At 46.3% G+C, this 15,670-nt stretch overlaps 1 protein-coding gene across 2 annotated transcripts in view; it reads right to left on the bottom strand.

Moving 5' to 3' along the window:
• The window catches only part of JSRP1 (junctional sarcoplasmic reticulum protein 1), a 29,181-nt gene extending 17,761 nt beyond the window's left edge, over nt 1-11,420 (bottom strand). Inside the window, exon 1 of one of the 2 annotated variants that reach the window (XM_051972244.1) lies at nt 11,309-11,420. The gene's annotated coding sequence lies outside the window, so the exon portion shown is untranslated. The remainder of the gene's footprint in view (nt 1-11,308) is intronic. The other variant, XM_051972245.1, reaches the window with a different exon arrangement.
• Nucleotides 11,421-15,670: the final 4,250 nt, after the last annotated feature.

The following is a 15,670-nucleotide window of genomic DNA, read 5'->3' as shown; positions in this document are numbered from 1 at the left end:
AATCTTACCCAAATAGCAGACTCCTCAAAGAATTAGAATATACCAAAATTAGAATTATCTTTGAATTAGAATTCTTGATGGATGCCCATCAATTGGAGAATGGTTGAGTAAATTGTGGTATATGAACGTTATGGAATATTATTGTTCTGTAAGGACCAGCAGGATGAATACAGAGAGGACTGGTGAGACTTACATGAACTGATGCTGAGTGAAATGAGCAGAACCATGAGATCATTATATACCCCAACAACGATACTGTATGAGGATGTATTCTGATGGAAGTGGATCTCTTCGATAAAGAGAGCTAATTCAGTTTCAATTGATCAAGGATGGACAGAAGCAGCTACACCCAAAGAAAGAACACTGGGAAATGAATATAAACTGCTTGCATTTTTGTTTTTCTTCCCAGATTATTTATACCTTCTGAATCCAATTCTCCCTGTGCAACAAGAGAACTGTTCGGTTCTGCACACATATATTATATCTAGGATACACTGTAACCTATTTAACATGTAAAGGACTGCTTGCCATCTGGGGGAGAGGTGGGGAAGGAGGGAGGAGAAAAATCGGAACAGAAGTGAGGATAATGCTGTAAAAAATTACCTTGGCATGGGTTCTGTCAATAAAAAGTTATTTAAAAAAAAAGAATTAGAATTCTTGAATTATACCAAATTAGAAAATTAGAAGGGCTCAAATAGAACTTAATGATTCTCTGAGACAAGAAGAAATAAAAGAAAAAGAAAATAAGAAACAAAAGAAAATTATTAGAATGAAATCCAAAAATTGATTAATTATCCAAAACAACTGACTTGGAAAACAGGCCAACGAGTGATAATTTAAGAAATGCTGAGCCTGAAAAAAGTCAGAAGTCTTCAAATTTCATTTTTGCTCTTTTCTTTCTTTTTTTTTTTCTTCCATTTTATTTTTTTTTATTATAGCTTTTTATTTGCAAGATATATGCATGGGTAATTTTTTTAGCATTGACAATTACAAAATCTTTTGTTCCAATTTTTCCCCTCTTCCACCCCATCCCTCCCTCAGATGGCAGGTAGTCCAATACATGTTAAATATGTTAAAGTATATATTAAATACAATATATGTATACATGTCCAAAAAGTTATTTTGCTGCACAAGAAGAATCAGACTTTGAAATTGTACACTATGAAGCAAACATGTACAAGTAAATCTGGGGGAAAACAGCACATGCAAGCTTTCTGGGTAACCATGATGTGGGAGAGAGAGGAGAGACAATTATAGAAGGGTTTTTACTGTTATTCCTCCTTAGATTTTCATCATTCTTACATGTCCCATTTAAAACAATGGGAGGAAAAAGAAGGACCTCTAAGCTGGGGAAAAGGTAAACAGGGAAGTCATTGCTCCTCTGTGGGTCTAAGTTTCTCTCTGTTCAGTGACAGGCTTGGCCAAGAGAGTCTCTAAAGATTCTCCCAGCTCTGACCTCCTGGGTTCTAAGGGCCCTCCCAGCTCAGACACCTTGGGCTCTAAGGCAAGTTCTGATATTATACTATGATTCAAAGCCTCATGTATACACCCTCATGTATACCCTCCTGCATATAACAGTATAAGATTATAATGTAAATAATTTTATAAATCATAAAAGTACAAGTATCCATCAATTATTCTTACTATTACTACAACTACCATTATTAGTTCCCAGGGGTCACACCAATGTCTGTCTATCTGTCTTTTCCTGTTACCTTTTGCTTTTTGTCTGTCTGGGTTTTTTTGGGGGGGTGGCACTCACTTCCCATGTGTCAAGCAACAAACAGACCCCTCCCAAAAAGAAGCACATTCTCAGGAGATACTGAAGTTAGTGTCGAGGGGAAGCTGTCATAGTGACAAGCCGGAGGAAGAAGGAATAACAGCAGAGGATGTTACGGGTCTCGATTATTTTTTGTTATGAACTAAGAAAAGCCAGAATTAAGGAATACCTGCCAGTGAAACTTCAAGGTGTGTGTGTGGGGGTAGGAGATCTGAGAAGAGACAAGCCATTATATAGCACTTACCACTGGTAGGAGGGAACCTGGACAAGGGGAAACTCCCCTTTAAGTTGTATTAGGGAAGAGATGTGGCAATGAGCTCCAGAGCAGTGGCTACTCCATGTTAAGGCTGAGCGGGAGCAGCTTCAAGGAAGCGGGGCCAGGTCATTCTGCTCTGTTTCAAGAAATTCTCTGTCTGTGGCTTTGGTCCCTGTCCCTGGAACCCAAGTCACTGCGAGGCTCTGCTGCCTGGAGACAGGCCTCATGCACATTTGATGAGAATGGGAAGCTTGCCCTTCTTATCAGTGACTTCTCATCATTTGTTTTTCCATCCACACTGAGGTAGTGATGGTTAAAAAACAAAATAAAAAGGTTTATATGAGCCAACAAAAAATTAATTACCAGCATTTCTTTAATTTCTTTTCTGCTCCAGTGACATGTTTTTACTGTTCCAACTAGGTATCTTGCCTGTTTTTTTATTTGTACAATGCTGATTGAGATCTTCAGAATGGGAGGAGAGCTCAAGTCACTTGACTTAAGTAGGTACATTTATCTTTATAGTGGGCAGCTAGAAGAAGCAGTGGGCCCAGAAGCAGGAAGACTGCTTCAACTGGCCTCAGTCATCAGCTGTGTGGGCAACTCCTGTAACCGTACATTCCTCAGTTTCCTTGTCTGTAAAATGAGCTCAGAAGGAAATGGCAAACCAATCCAGTATCTCTGCCAAGAAAATCCCAAATGAGGTCGTGAAAAGTTGGGCACAACTTAAACAACTGAATGACAACAATTTCCAAAATAATCCACACTGAACCTAGTAACATGTGGGAACTCCAGGGTGGAATGGGATGGCCTATATTTGTATTAAATCTGAGAAGAGAGGCAGGGCTAGAAAGCAGTTCATCTTAAAGCTGGAGTTCTGAGTGCAAATGGGAACTTAATCAATCAAGAGTGGGATAAGATGGCCAAGAAAAAAAAAAAAAAATCAATGCTGCCTTAGAAGTCAGGGACTGCCAGTGTTAAAAACTGGAGGGCTGGGAAGGTCTCTGTCCTAAAGTAAAATTCGATTCTGAGCCACGCACCCAAGTATGGCATTCGATTCTGAGCAGTCAGTTGAAGGAACCAGAGATGTTTAGCCTGGATAAGGGAAGCCCCAGTGGACATGGCACAGATAGAAACTCTCTCTCGGAGTTTCCATAACCCTACTCTACCCTATGAGTCTGACCACCCCTACTCAAACTTCCTTACTGGATCATCACCCATGGACCCCTCACAAGACTGTCTTGATCTCTACTCTCTTTAGGAAATCTTAAGTTTAATTATCATATCCTTCCTAGGACTGCCAAATAGGCACATTCATGCCCCATTTCTCTCCTGATTTAGTGTCTTACACTGCCTCTTGGACATCTGAATTTTTTGCAGACACCTCAGACACTATCTAAAGGACTGCCTCCTGGAAAAGGGAATAAGTTTTTTCTGCTTGCCCCAGAGGACACAACTAAGACCCAAAGTGAAAAGGACAGAGGGAAGCAGCTTTAGAAAACCAAGGATAGAGAGGCCCCTGAGGAGGTGAGGGGCCTTCTCTCCCTAGAAGTCCTCATTAAAGACTCAGTGCCACCCCCAAATTCCTTCTATGCTTCCTGCAAACATTTCCAAATTGCTCCCAACTTTAAAAAAAATCACTTGCCTCTGCTGTCCCTTCCAGTTCATAGTTAAACTGAAAAAAGCTGTCTAGATTCTTTGCCTCCACTTTCCAACCTCCCAATTACTTCTCACCCCTGATCATTCAATTTCATAGCCCTACTCGATACTTGTTGAAATTGTTTTTTTGTTTTTTGTTTTTTTTTTTTTTTAGGGAGGGATAAGGGTGGGGAGACATGAAAACTGTCCAGATTCAGTCCATGCTCCATTGTTGCACATTTTAAGAGTATTTGCCTGGTATCTTTATAAATCTTACAGATAGCTAAAATAAATGTTTTATTTGTTCCAATCAGCAAAAAAAAAAAAAAAAAAAGTCTTCTGATCCTCCAATGCCAACTCCTTAGTCCACTACAATTGAGAACAAAAGTAAAACATAATCCATTACAAACATATGTGGTCAATCAAAACAAATTTCTGCACTGGTCAAATACCAAAAAAATAAATGCCTCAGTTCTTTGCCTCTCTATCAGGAGTTATTTTGTTTCACCATTAGTCCTCTGGAAGTTGATCATTATGCTGATCAGAGTTCTTAATTCTTTCCAAGCTATTTACTTTTAATGCAAAATATGTTTTTACCATATTGTTGCCATTCTATTCACTTCACCCTGCATCAGTTCATAGAGGTCTTCCCAGGTTTCTCTGAAACCATCCCCTATATAATTTCTTATAGTAAAATAGTCTTTTAATCACATCTGTATACAGCAACTTGTTAATAATCTATTCTACAAATGATGGGTCCCCCTCAGATTTCTATTCTTTGTTATCTCAAAAAGAGTACAAAATATTTTTATACATCCTAAGATTTTATTTTGCTACAGAGACCTATTCCTCATTGGTACAGCTGTTCTACTTGTATACTCTGTGTGATATAATTTCCCCTGTAACCTCCTTTTCCCTTCCTTTCACTCCTACTCAGTATATTTTAGTATTTCTTTCCATTCTTAAGATCATCAAGACATAAAAGAACCATTCTCAGGCCTTGTGTAATTGGACTCTAACCTGTTGATGATATGGTTCAGAGGGCTAATATATTATCTCCCCAAATCAGAGTGTAAGTGGTTTATCCTTATTTAGCTCTTTAAATTGTTTATTCATTTCAACCAATCTTTGGCAATGATCTCAATGTCTAAATCCCAAGATTTTTCTGATCTCTCTGAAGGACTTTCTACCCTCCTTCTTGGACAGAAACTCCCTCTCAGAGTTTCCATAACCCTACTCTATCCTATGAGTCTGACCTCCCCTACTCAAACTTCCTTACTGGATCATCACCCATGAACCCCTCACAAGACTTTCCTGATCCCTCTTCCTTCCCTAAACTCTCTTTTGGAAATCTTAGATTTAATTATCATCTCCTTCCTAGGACTAAGAGGCACATTCAGGCCCCGTTTCTCTCCTGATTTCTTGCACTGCCTCTTGGACATCTGAATGTTTTACAGACGCTCCAGATCCTGAACAGAACCATTATCTTTTACTCTCAAGCCACTCTTCTTCCTAACTTCTATTCCCTTTTTTCCTTTCTTCTGCCTCAGGGATCTCATCAGTTACCCTGCATGACTCTCACATCCCATCCAGTTCTCATCTCTCTCCTGTCCCGTTTGTTGGACATCTTTACCTGGAGATCTGTAGGGTTAGCCCTGGCACAGGCCAGTCGGAGGGGTTCTGGCTTGGGACTGGAATCAGAAGAGACGCTCGTAGACCACGGAGCTACAAGGTCAGAGTGCTGGAGTCAGAAAGACCTCGGATCCTTACCAGCTGTGGGACCCTGAGTGAATCACATCACCTTGCTCAGCCTCAGTTTTCTTAACTGTAAAATAATCCTCTGGACCAATTAAATCTCAAGGAGGATTTCATTGCCTTTTAGGGAAAAACATCCTAATCCTGTGTGGAGTAAATACTGCTCCTACCACCCAGTCCCATCTCAAAGTGCGAGGCATCTTAAACGCAACAGGTTCAAAGCAGAATTTTTATCATCTCTCCAAAAAAAAAAAAAAAAAAAAAAAAATTTTCACCCTTAACTCCTTATGTGAAAGTTTGTAACTGGGACATGTCATGATCCCTCACTTCAAAAATCCAATCAATGACTTATCAAAGCTCCCTGAGGGAGAGAAATGAGGCTTTTTGGGGATGTTTTCTGGTCCCATCTGCTCCGACTCTCTGAAGCACAGGTGTGGGCAGGGCACTTGGGACTCCCCGGCTCCCACCGAAGGAGGGGCTCTGCCTCGGAGCCCGGGGCTGACACCCCGTTACCTCCAGGGACGTTATTTACTCAGGCCCAAGGAGGATAACTGCGGCAGACGCTTGCTGCAGGGGCCAGTTGCCTTCCTCCAGTGGCAAGGCCTCCATAATCCCCTCAAATTGACTCAGGAATTTCTCACTTGTGGGAAAACTCAGCACTTCCTAATGCTTATTAAAGATACCACAGCTATTGCAAGAGCTCCTAGTGCTGCCACCCCGCCTCAGGCTGAGGAGAAGGGGCTCCCCTCCCCCATTCGGCACCCCCACCATCACTGACAGGAGCCCTGGGTAGCATCGGGCCCTGCTTCCAGCTCAGCCCCCACGGCCACATCCCAGGGAGCAATCTCTGTGGAGAGGCAAGCTAACAGCCACAGCCACCGCCGACCCGGAGAAGATCCCCACCAAAGTCCGGACGCTCTCAAACGTTTCACCATCACCGGCGGACAGGATTTTGTCAGCAGGAACGACATCAAGCAGAAAAGTTAACCTCTGCTTTGCTCCTTCACCCCAAGAACCAGGAAACCGTCTCTAGCTCCATTCTCTCCCCCTGAGCCGCCGCTCTTCGTGCCCTCCTCCCTCTTCCCTGTCCCGGCTCCTCACTGATCTCTCTGAACCCTGCCTCTCCCCTCGCAGCCCTTTCCCTGCCCAGCTGCCAAACGGAATCTGGCAGAACCTTCCTGTTCAGGAAGCTCCAGAGTCCATCGTTGGGAAGCATGTGGGTGTGGAGGAAGACTTGTCTGTAAGGGAAGATGAGCAGGAGGGAGAAAGCGAGGGAGACTCAGGTGGACGGATGCAAAATGAAGCCCAAGGGAACACTGTAGACAGTAACAGCAACGCTGCACAGTGATCACTGGGAGTGGCTTATTCTCAGCAATACAAGGAGCTGTGGCAATTTCAAAGGACTTATAATGAAAGTGCTACCCATGCCCAAAGAGGGATTGATGGGCTCCGAGTGCAGATTGAAGTACACGATCTTTACTTTCCTTATTATCCTTGGTTTTTCCAATCTTTCTTTTCTTTTATAGCATTTTATATGATCAAATATGTATAATTGAAGAGGGAACCCCAAAAGTCTGCCACTCTGCCTCAGTGAGGGGACTCCACCCCAAGCACAAAGAGTTTCATCTTTGTTATCTGCCTGGGGTCGGCTCAGCCCTGAAACCCACTGAATTCAATTCAAATTCTAGCCCTGGATGAAACCCAGCAAGGAGCCAACCTGGGACTCCACCCACGAGCCCCCTTCAGCCTGTAGCCAAAGCCCCTTTTTATAAAAGAGCCAGACTAAAACCCTCTCTTTGCAGAGGTTCTGAACATGCCAGCCCTGTGCTTGGCACGCCAAGGGTCTCTGCCCACTGCAATACTGTTTCCGTGCCCTCTTCTCTTTACCTAACACCTTTTACTAACTAGGCTTTAACCTTATTTCCAATTCCCATAAACCTCTTTTATCAATCTAGGTTTGGGGGTCTGTCTATTCCTTTACGGAGAATCTTGCACCACTAGAAGGGAATCCTCAGAACTCCCTCCCCTCGCGCTGCCCCTAGACCTTATTTAACTCCCTGACCACCAGAAACCCTAATTTTAATTGGGTTCCCCAATCTAAACCTCCTCATAATCTCGTTAAATGGCTTGCCTTCTTAAGTAGGATTAGAGGGAAGGACGGAGACAGAGAATACAGAACTGAAAATTTTAAAAAACGAACCTTCACATTGTTTATGTGTAATTAAGAAAAGAATGACCCCTCCGCAACAACAACAAAGCAGCTTCAACGCCTCCCTGCCCCCGCCTCTCAGACAACACAGGCACCCCTGTCTAGCCTCCATTTTATGACCCGGCTGCAATCTTCCCCCGATTCCGGAGCGCTCTTCCTCTTACACTCAGGGTCCAAGGCAGCTAGTGTTCCCTCCACACGCCCCCCCAGCCCCTGCCTGGGGCCCCTCCTCTCCCGCTCAGGGAGCCCCCAGCTCCCTCTGCGCAGGCCACACCCTTCGGGAGACCTTCCTGGCTCCCCGCCCCCAATCTCACGTGGAATCTCTTTAATAAGCACGAGGAGGCGCGAGGGAGAGATTCCTGAGTCAATCTGAGGGGGTTACGGCCTCGCCACTGGAGGAAGGCCTCCTCCTCGGGCCTAGACAGCATCCCTGGAGGTGCCGAGGTGTCCCCGGCCAGCCCCGGGCTCGGAGGCAGAGCTCCTCCTGCGGGGAGCCCGCACCCGCCCTGCCCACGCCTGTGGCTGCACCTGCCGCCCCACCCCCACCCCCGCCGCCATCTTGGCCAGCCCCTCCCCAGCACGGACAAGGCGCTCTACAGAGATGGCCTGGTCTGGGCCCACAGACCGGCTCTGTGAGGTACCTTCATGAGAAGGGACCAAGCGGAGGGGTTCGAGGTCACACACAGGTCACGGACAAGGCAGGGCTTCCCCGTTCCGGGAGAAATGCGCCGCCTGGCGGCCCCCTCAGGCACGGATCCTCTGCCTTCAGAAAAGAGATTCAGGTCTGTGTTTCCTACAGTTGTTCACCCCAAAGCCGGCCTATACTTGTTCAATATGGAGTTTTCCCTTAAAAACAGACATTCCCTTGAGGCGGAGCCTCTTGTTTCCGCCTTTGTGCGGCTGGGACACCGCCTTCCTTACATATGCCTGAAGTGCGCCCGGGAGTCCCCCCGAAGCAGCCCACTGCCCCTCTCTGTGCCTCTGGGGTCTGGTCCCCCTCGGGCGTCTCTGGGCACCCCTAGCAGCCCCTGGGGCCCCCAAACGGTGATTTCTGGGGTCCCGGCCCTGCAGGAACGGCTAGGCCATAGTTCTGCCCTCCCGCCACTAGAGGTCAGGTTCAGGAGCTGGCAGGAACGGGCTGGCCTGGAACGTCCCAGGCCCCGGGAGGCAAAAAGCCAAATGAGGTGGGGAAACCCTGCGTCTGCTGATCCCCCTCCCAGCGCACTAGTGGGGACGGCAGGGGCAGGCTACAGCACTCCTCCCATTCACCAGAAGGTCATTTCACACAACCGACAATAAATGCCATGTGGCCGCAAACTTAGAGCACAGCCGCGCCCGCGCAGGGTCCCACTATGGCAGCAACTGACGCCCAGCCCCGGGCACTTGTGCATGGAACTTGGGGACCCGAGAACTGTCGGTGAGGTCCGGGAGGGTGTGGAGGTGACCCACCAGCCCGGCGTAAAGCAGCGGTCGGAATCCAAAAGGCAGCGAGGGCTGGCCCGCCGCCTGTGCTGGTCGGGAGTCATCCAGCTTGGTTGGGGGCAGAGGACGGTGAAAGGAAGGGCCAACCCTTCGTGGGCACCTTCTAAGTGCCAGGCACTGTGCTGGTGAGCCTCCAACTACCCTGTGAGGTAGATACTATTATTGTCCCCATTTTACAAATGAGGAAAACTGAGGCTGAGATATAAGGTGACTAGCTCAGGGCTTCCCGACCCCACCGCACCGTCTAGCGGCCTCTATGGGAGTTTTATGGACCGGGGCTGGGGAACAAGGCCCTAGGTGGTGGAGAGCCTTGAGTTCAGGGCAAAGGACTTTGGGCTTGACTTGGCAGCCAATAGGGAGCTACTGCAGATTTTGGGGGAAAGGAGCAAATCTGTTGTTTTTTAAAATTCCCAATCTGTTTCATTGCTGATTTTCTTTCTTTTTTAAAAAAATTAATCTAGAAGCATTATTGAAGAATGGATGGGATATGGGAAGGGTAGATATAAAGGCTAAAGAGAATTCTGCATTGTAACTCCTATTTACCAAGGGAACAAGACATAAATGGATGGAATATCTGAGCCATAGTGGGCAGTATGTGAGTGATTTAGACAGCCAGTGTTGTCCCAAGGGATCAGCAAGAGAAAGAACCTGGTGGGTGGCGATGGTCCCAAGAAGCCTCACAGAGGAGACTAGTTTTAGGTTTGGTCATGAAAATATGGATGGGGTTCTGATAGCTAGAGAGCTATCAGAATAAATAACAATAGTTAATAAAATAAAATAAATAAAAGGGGTCCATCATGGAGGAGGCTGAGAATAGGGGGAGTTTAGTCCAGAAGTGGTGGTGGGTCTTAAGACAGGCCCAAAGCTTCTCTGCTTGGGGACATTGGACAAGATGGTCCGTAGCAAAATGGTGAAAACCATGAAACGGGTGCAGAGGAGACTTTGGTCTCCCTTCTCTTCCATTTCTATGAATTTACAATTGAACCTCAATCGGGCAGTTTCCAGGGCCCTGGCACAGAAAGCTTTTATCATCATTTACATCTTTGTAGATCCTACTTTATAAAAAAGTCAGGGCTAGAAGGGACTTCAGAACACAGAACTTGGAATGTTAGGGCTAGAAGAGACCTTAGAACACAGATGAGCTGCTCAAGCAGGAAGAGAACATCAGCCCCAAGGGGATCCGGGAACACAGAATTTTAAGAGCTGGAGGAGACCTCAGAGAGCATGTGTAACTTGATCCTGTCAAGGTGAATATGGGGGAAATTTACCTTTGCCTTCTCCTGAGATGCCATAGTGTTTTCCTGGTTGGCAACCTTGGTCAGATAGGGGATATACCACCCTGTAATATTACAGCCACAGATTTCTGGCTCGCAAGGGTTTGGAAGGAGCTTGTTACCAAGCTTGTAAAAGTTTTTCCGAAGGTACAGAGGACTTCTATCAGTCCCCACAAGGTCTCAACTAGCTCCTCCCTCACTCTAGTGCTTTTTTTTTACTCCAGGGTACAACTTTCCATCTGTCCCAAAGAAATACGTTTTTCATTCGATTTGCCTACTATTTGTTGACAAAGATGCAGGGACGGATCCCACAGGCATTCCACGGGATGCCTCCCTAATATCTACCCACTAGTGACTGCTTTTTGCGGCCAGGCAAACCGTTGGCAACCCCCTGAAATAGATCGTTCTCTCCAGGGGACACCTCCTTAGGTTATCCCCAAAGAAGCAAAGGCCCCACGTGGGATTCCAGCGTCGGAGCTAAAAGAGGTCTTAGAGACCCCTTGGGCCGAGCCTTTCACTCCACAGAAATTGAAACCCAGGGCCCCAGGAACTTCATCCCCAGCCCCGAGGACCGCTGCTTCCCCTGCCCCGACGCCCCACGCTGGGTGCTGAGCTGCAAGCGGGGCCATAGTTCTCTGGAAAGTAGGTCAGGCCAGTGCAGGGGGTGCCGGCCAGTTTCCAGGAGGCCTTCGCTGTTCTTTAGCGAGCGCGGGCTCCCTCTCGGGCACTGGGTCACCTCCCAGCCTTGGGGTGCGTTTGTAAAGCCCCTAATGCACGTCCAGGGTGCGGGGCTTTCTCCCATGTGACCGCGGCGGGCCCTCCGTCCCTCCGGACTGCACCGAGCTGGTTAACGTCTTAGTAGGCTCCCCAAGGGTCACAGAGGGCGGAACTCCCCAAACAGGATTTTCTCAGCTTACCTGAGAGGTGGGCGGGCTACGCCCCAGATCCCCTGCGGGTGGCAGCTGCCGGGCTGGGCCACCAGGTTTGTGGAGGCAGCTGCAATGGAAGTGGAGGTGGGGGTGGGGGCGGCAGGCGGGGTGGGGAGCCGCATTGCCGGGCCGTGGGAATCATGTTTCTCCTCTGCGGGCTGTGCTACGGCCGCCTCGGGACGCACTCCCCCTGCTGGCAGGTGGGGGAAGCCGGGCGCACGTCTTTGTACAAAGGACGGGGAAGGGACCCGGGAGCCAACCGGGCCAACGCTCCCACCGGCCTTTGTTGTCTCCCCATTTAATGGAAGAGGCTCCGCAAACGAAAAGAGCTTAGGGCCATGGAGCTAAAGCTAGAAAGAATATAAAAAAAAAAAAGCATCTAGTCCAATTTTACCCACTTTTTATTTAAAAAAAGATTATGAACTTAATGAATACCCCCCCAAAAAAAAATCAAAACAATTTTATATATAAAAATACAACGGAAAAATGGGATTAAATGTGAAATCACAAATCACCCACCCACCCATCTTTCTTGGCTGCCTCTCCATTTAACGGAAGAGGCTCAGAAACCGAAAAGAACTTAGGGCCACAGAGCTAAAGCTAGAAAGGGCATAAAAAAGCCTCTGGTTCAATTTTACTCATTTTTTATTAAAAAGAGAGAGATTATGAACCAACGCCAAACCCCCCACAATTCCGTATAAAAAATACAACCAAAAATGGGACTAAATGTGAAATCACAATCACTTTTTTAAAGTGCGTCATAAATTCAGCATGTTGTTTTCAAAGTTGTCCTGACTGATTCCGTCTAAACTGCGCTGTTTCCCCGGGCATGTGAGATGAGGGGGTGTGTGAGTGTGCATGTGCAGGAACGAGCACGCACCCCTGCAGCCTCGGATTTCCCGCGTGTATATCCGTAGGCACTCGTGTGACGTCCCCGCGCGTGTTCACACAGCGCACGCCCCCATCTGTAAGCATGCAAGACACTCCGTGCACACTACGGGTGGCCGCTGAGCTGGAGCCTAACCTGCCTACAAAGGTGCTCGCGGCCCCCCCGCAGCCCTTGGGGGGAGGGGGAGGGCAAGGCCGCAGAGCGTCTCTGCTGCTTCCGTCCCTTCTCTGGCGCTCTCCGATCTTGGGGGAGGGGGCCCTGGGAGCTGCGAAAGGCCGCACAGCGGCGGCCACAGCCCGACGAGGGGCCGGCGGGGACCTCCGGGCTGGGCGGCGCGGCTCCCGAGGCCAGTTCCGTGATGGGAGGAGGGCTTGAGGGGGCGTTGCCCACTTTCCCGGACTCTTCTTCTCTCTAACGCCCCCGGGTGAGCTCCTCGCTACCATTCAGGCCTATCCTGCCCACGCTGCAGTGGGCTCCCCTCCCACCTGGACCACATCAGGCCCGGCTGCTGCGGGCTCCCATTCTCCCTTCAGTCGCCAAAGCGATATTCCTAAATCTGACCATGTCACCTCTACTCAAGCTGCAGTGGCTCCCTATTGCCCCCAGGCACAAATACAAACTATTTGCTTGGCATTCGAAGCCTTCCTAACCCAGCCCCTCCCACCTTCCCAGCCTTCTGACACCTTGCTCCCAAATATGGACTCTGAGTCAGTGGCCTCCCGGCTGTGCCATGAGAATCCCTCAGTTTGGGGCATTTTCTCTGACCTAATATCTGGAATTCTCCCCCTCTGCTCCAGCTGCTACTGACCTTCCTGGCTTCTGAGTTCCAAGAAGAATCCCACCTTCTCCAGGAAGCCTTCCCCAACTTCTCAACTCTTGTTTCCTATTTATTTTGGATATAACTTGCTTTGTACATATTAATTTACATGTTGTCTCCCTCACTAAACTGCAAGCTCCTAAAGGGGCAGGGACTGTTTTTTTTTTTTTTTTCCTTTTGGTATACACAGTGCCTGGCATATTGTAGACACTTAAAAAATACTTAGTGATTAATTATTGATTGGTGGGGAGAGGGGAGAACAGGTATGACCAGACTTCTTGTTATATCTTCTCAATAAATGTCCCTTTGTAAAAGCTAATTGATGTTAATGGCTTATCACCATTATTGAGAAGTAGCAATTGTTTGATATCAGGGCAATAAGCACTGGTAATTATTCTGAGGAACATGCTGGAATGGGAACTCAGCTGATAACATGAGAAGAATCCTTGTCCTCCAAGATACTCCTGAAACTATGAGAGGAATGGAATGAGTTGGTGTGGAGCTCGGGGGATGTGACCCCACAGTACACATGGAATCGGGGGCGAGGAGAGTGAGCTCCAGAGCCTTGCTACTTTGGGGTGGGAGAGGGCAGAGCAGGGAAAGGAAATCTCTTCCTCCCTTTGCAATAATTCTAGTGAAATTCTGCCACAGCTGGCTGGGAAGATGCTGAGATTACTAATGCAGAGAACACAATTAAGCAAGTTCAGGGATGCTGATCCTTTGGGGAACTTTACCAGTGAACTGTTTCTAAAAACATGCCATTTATTAATGGAGCTCCTTCTATAAGCTTGTCCTTTCTCAGGGTCTCTTTTACTAGTCTACTTATTCAAAGGTGCCCTTAGCTTGACGGTGCCTAGACTGAATATGGGTTTCCCTTAGCTCTGGCAATAAATTAGGGAACCTCCTCGGCTGCTCTCAGGCTCCCAGCCTGCCAGGTGCGTGAAGGGAGAGGGAAAAAAGGAAAGAAACCAGGTCTGGAGATCCAGAGAGGCCACTTGACAAGAATCTTGGCGACTGAGCCCCAGCTCTGTCACTTGATGACTGAATGATGCTGGGGATTATGGCTTCCATTTTGGATGTGCTGATTTTCAGATACAATAAAAAAGATATCAAACAGCAAGTTGGAGATGCCTGATCAGGATATGGGAGGAAGATTAGGGCTAGATTTATCGATTTGGGACACGTGAGTGTCCCAAAGTAATCATTGTAACGAAGTTTACCCAAAGGAGAAGGTGTAGAGAGAAGAGAGGAGGGCCATAATCTTTTTCTCAGAATGATGCTGTCCTTCCTAACTCCCCTGTTTTAGTTGAAGGAAGCTCCGAGTTATTCTTAAGTCTTTCCTTCCTCTTCTCTCCTCCAGCCACATTCACCCTCTAACACTCAATTATTGTGGCTACTTTATGCAAGGTATAATGTGAGACGCTGGGGATACAAAAGCAAAAATGAAAAACAATCCTGTCAAATCAAGATCTTTTGCATCTGTTCTTCTCTCTCCATCGGCACTTATCACTTCTTGCCTGGTCTAGCCTATTAGTCAAATAATGGTTTTCTCTGTTTCTTTTGTTTTCTCTCCAATCCATTTGCTTTGAACATTGATTTCATTTCAGGAACTGAAATTTAGAGTCCAAATATGGTGTCTCCACTGTTACTGGTGAAGAAAAGTTTATTGTGGAAATGCTGACAGAGCTCTTTCACTTTTTATCTCTTTAGTATTCTTCCACTATCATCTACAAAAATTCTTGGGATTATCTAGTTTAACTGGACTTCACACCAAGCTTTCTGCAAACTTATTCTCTATATTAATCTTCACTATTTTAAGAGGCAATGCTGCTCAAAATCTTTCACCATCCTCCTCCATGAGATTTTGCAAATTACATTATATTCTAACTGATTTTGCCTTTAGCAGCCATGTCTCTCTTTGCTTGACAATGAATACAAGTGTTTTCTGGTCAAAACAGTTTTTGACATTTATTTATTTGGTGTGGGGAGAGATGCTTCATGTGCTAATAATTACTGTTTACCTTGGATAGGAAATGATGATAATCTGGGTCAATGTCTTCTCTTTAACCATTTCCCATCTTTATCATCAATAGCTTATTTTAATAGGTCAGGTTGGAGATATTTTATCTTTTTTAATTTATATCTTTTGTTTTTTAAATCATCTCCATTTCCAGATACATTTCTTTTCCCTGTCCTTCCTCAAGAATCTTTTGTAATAAAAAATAAAAAGAGAAAAGAACCATTCATCCAAACCAACTAACATACCACCAATATATAAAATATCTCCTCTCCTCATAGTCTTCCATCTCTGCAAAGAAGAAAGGTGCATCATTGCATATATTGTTTTCTTGATTCTACTTACTTCACTTTGGATCAAACATTCCCATGCTTTCTCTGAATTCTGAATATCTCACTTTAAATAGTACAATAATAATTCTATTATACTCAGACCACAATTGGTTTAATCACTCTACATAGCACAATGAATAAGATGCTGGACCTGGAGTTAGGAATGCAACTACTACTATTACTACTAAAGATAGCTAACTTTACACAGTGCTTACTAATGTTCCAGGGATTGCAAATCATCAAATAAAATCCCACTTCAGATACTTACAAGCTGTGTGAGTTGACTCTAACTAAA

This window comes from Antechinus flavipes, chromosome 1, assembly GCF_016432865.1.
Source record: "Antechinus flavipes isolate AdamAnt ecotype Samford, QLD, Australia chromosome 1, AdamAnt_v2, whole genome shotgun sequence".
NCBI classification, from domain to species: Eukaryota; Metazoa; Chordata; class Mammalia; order Dasyuromorphia; family Dasyuridae; genus Antechinus; species Antechinus flavipes.
This window is presented reverse-complemented; position numbering and strand designations above follow the sequence as displayed.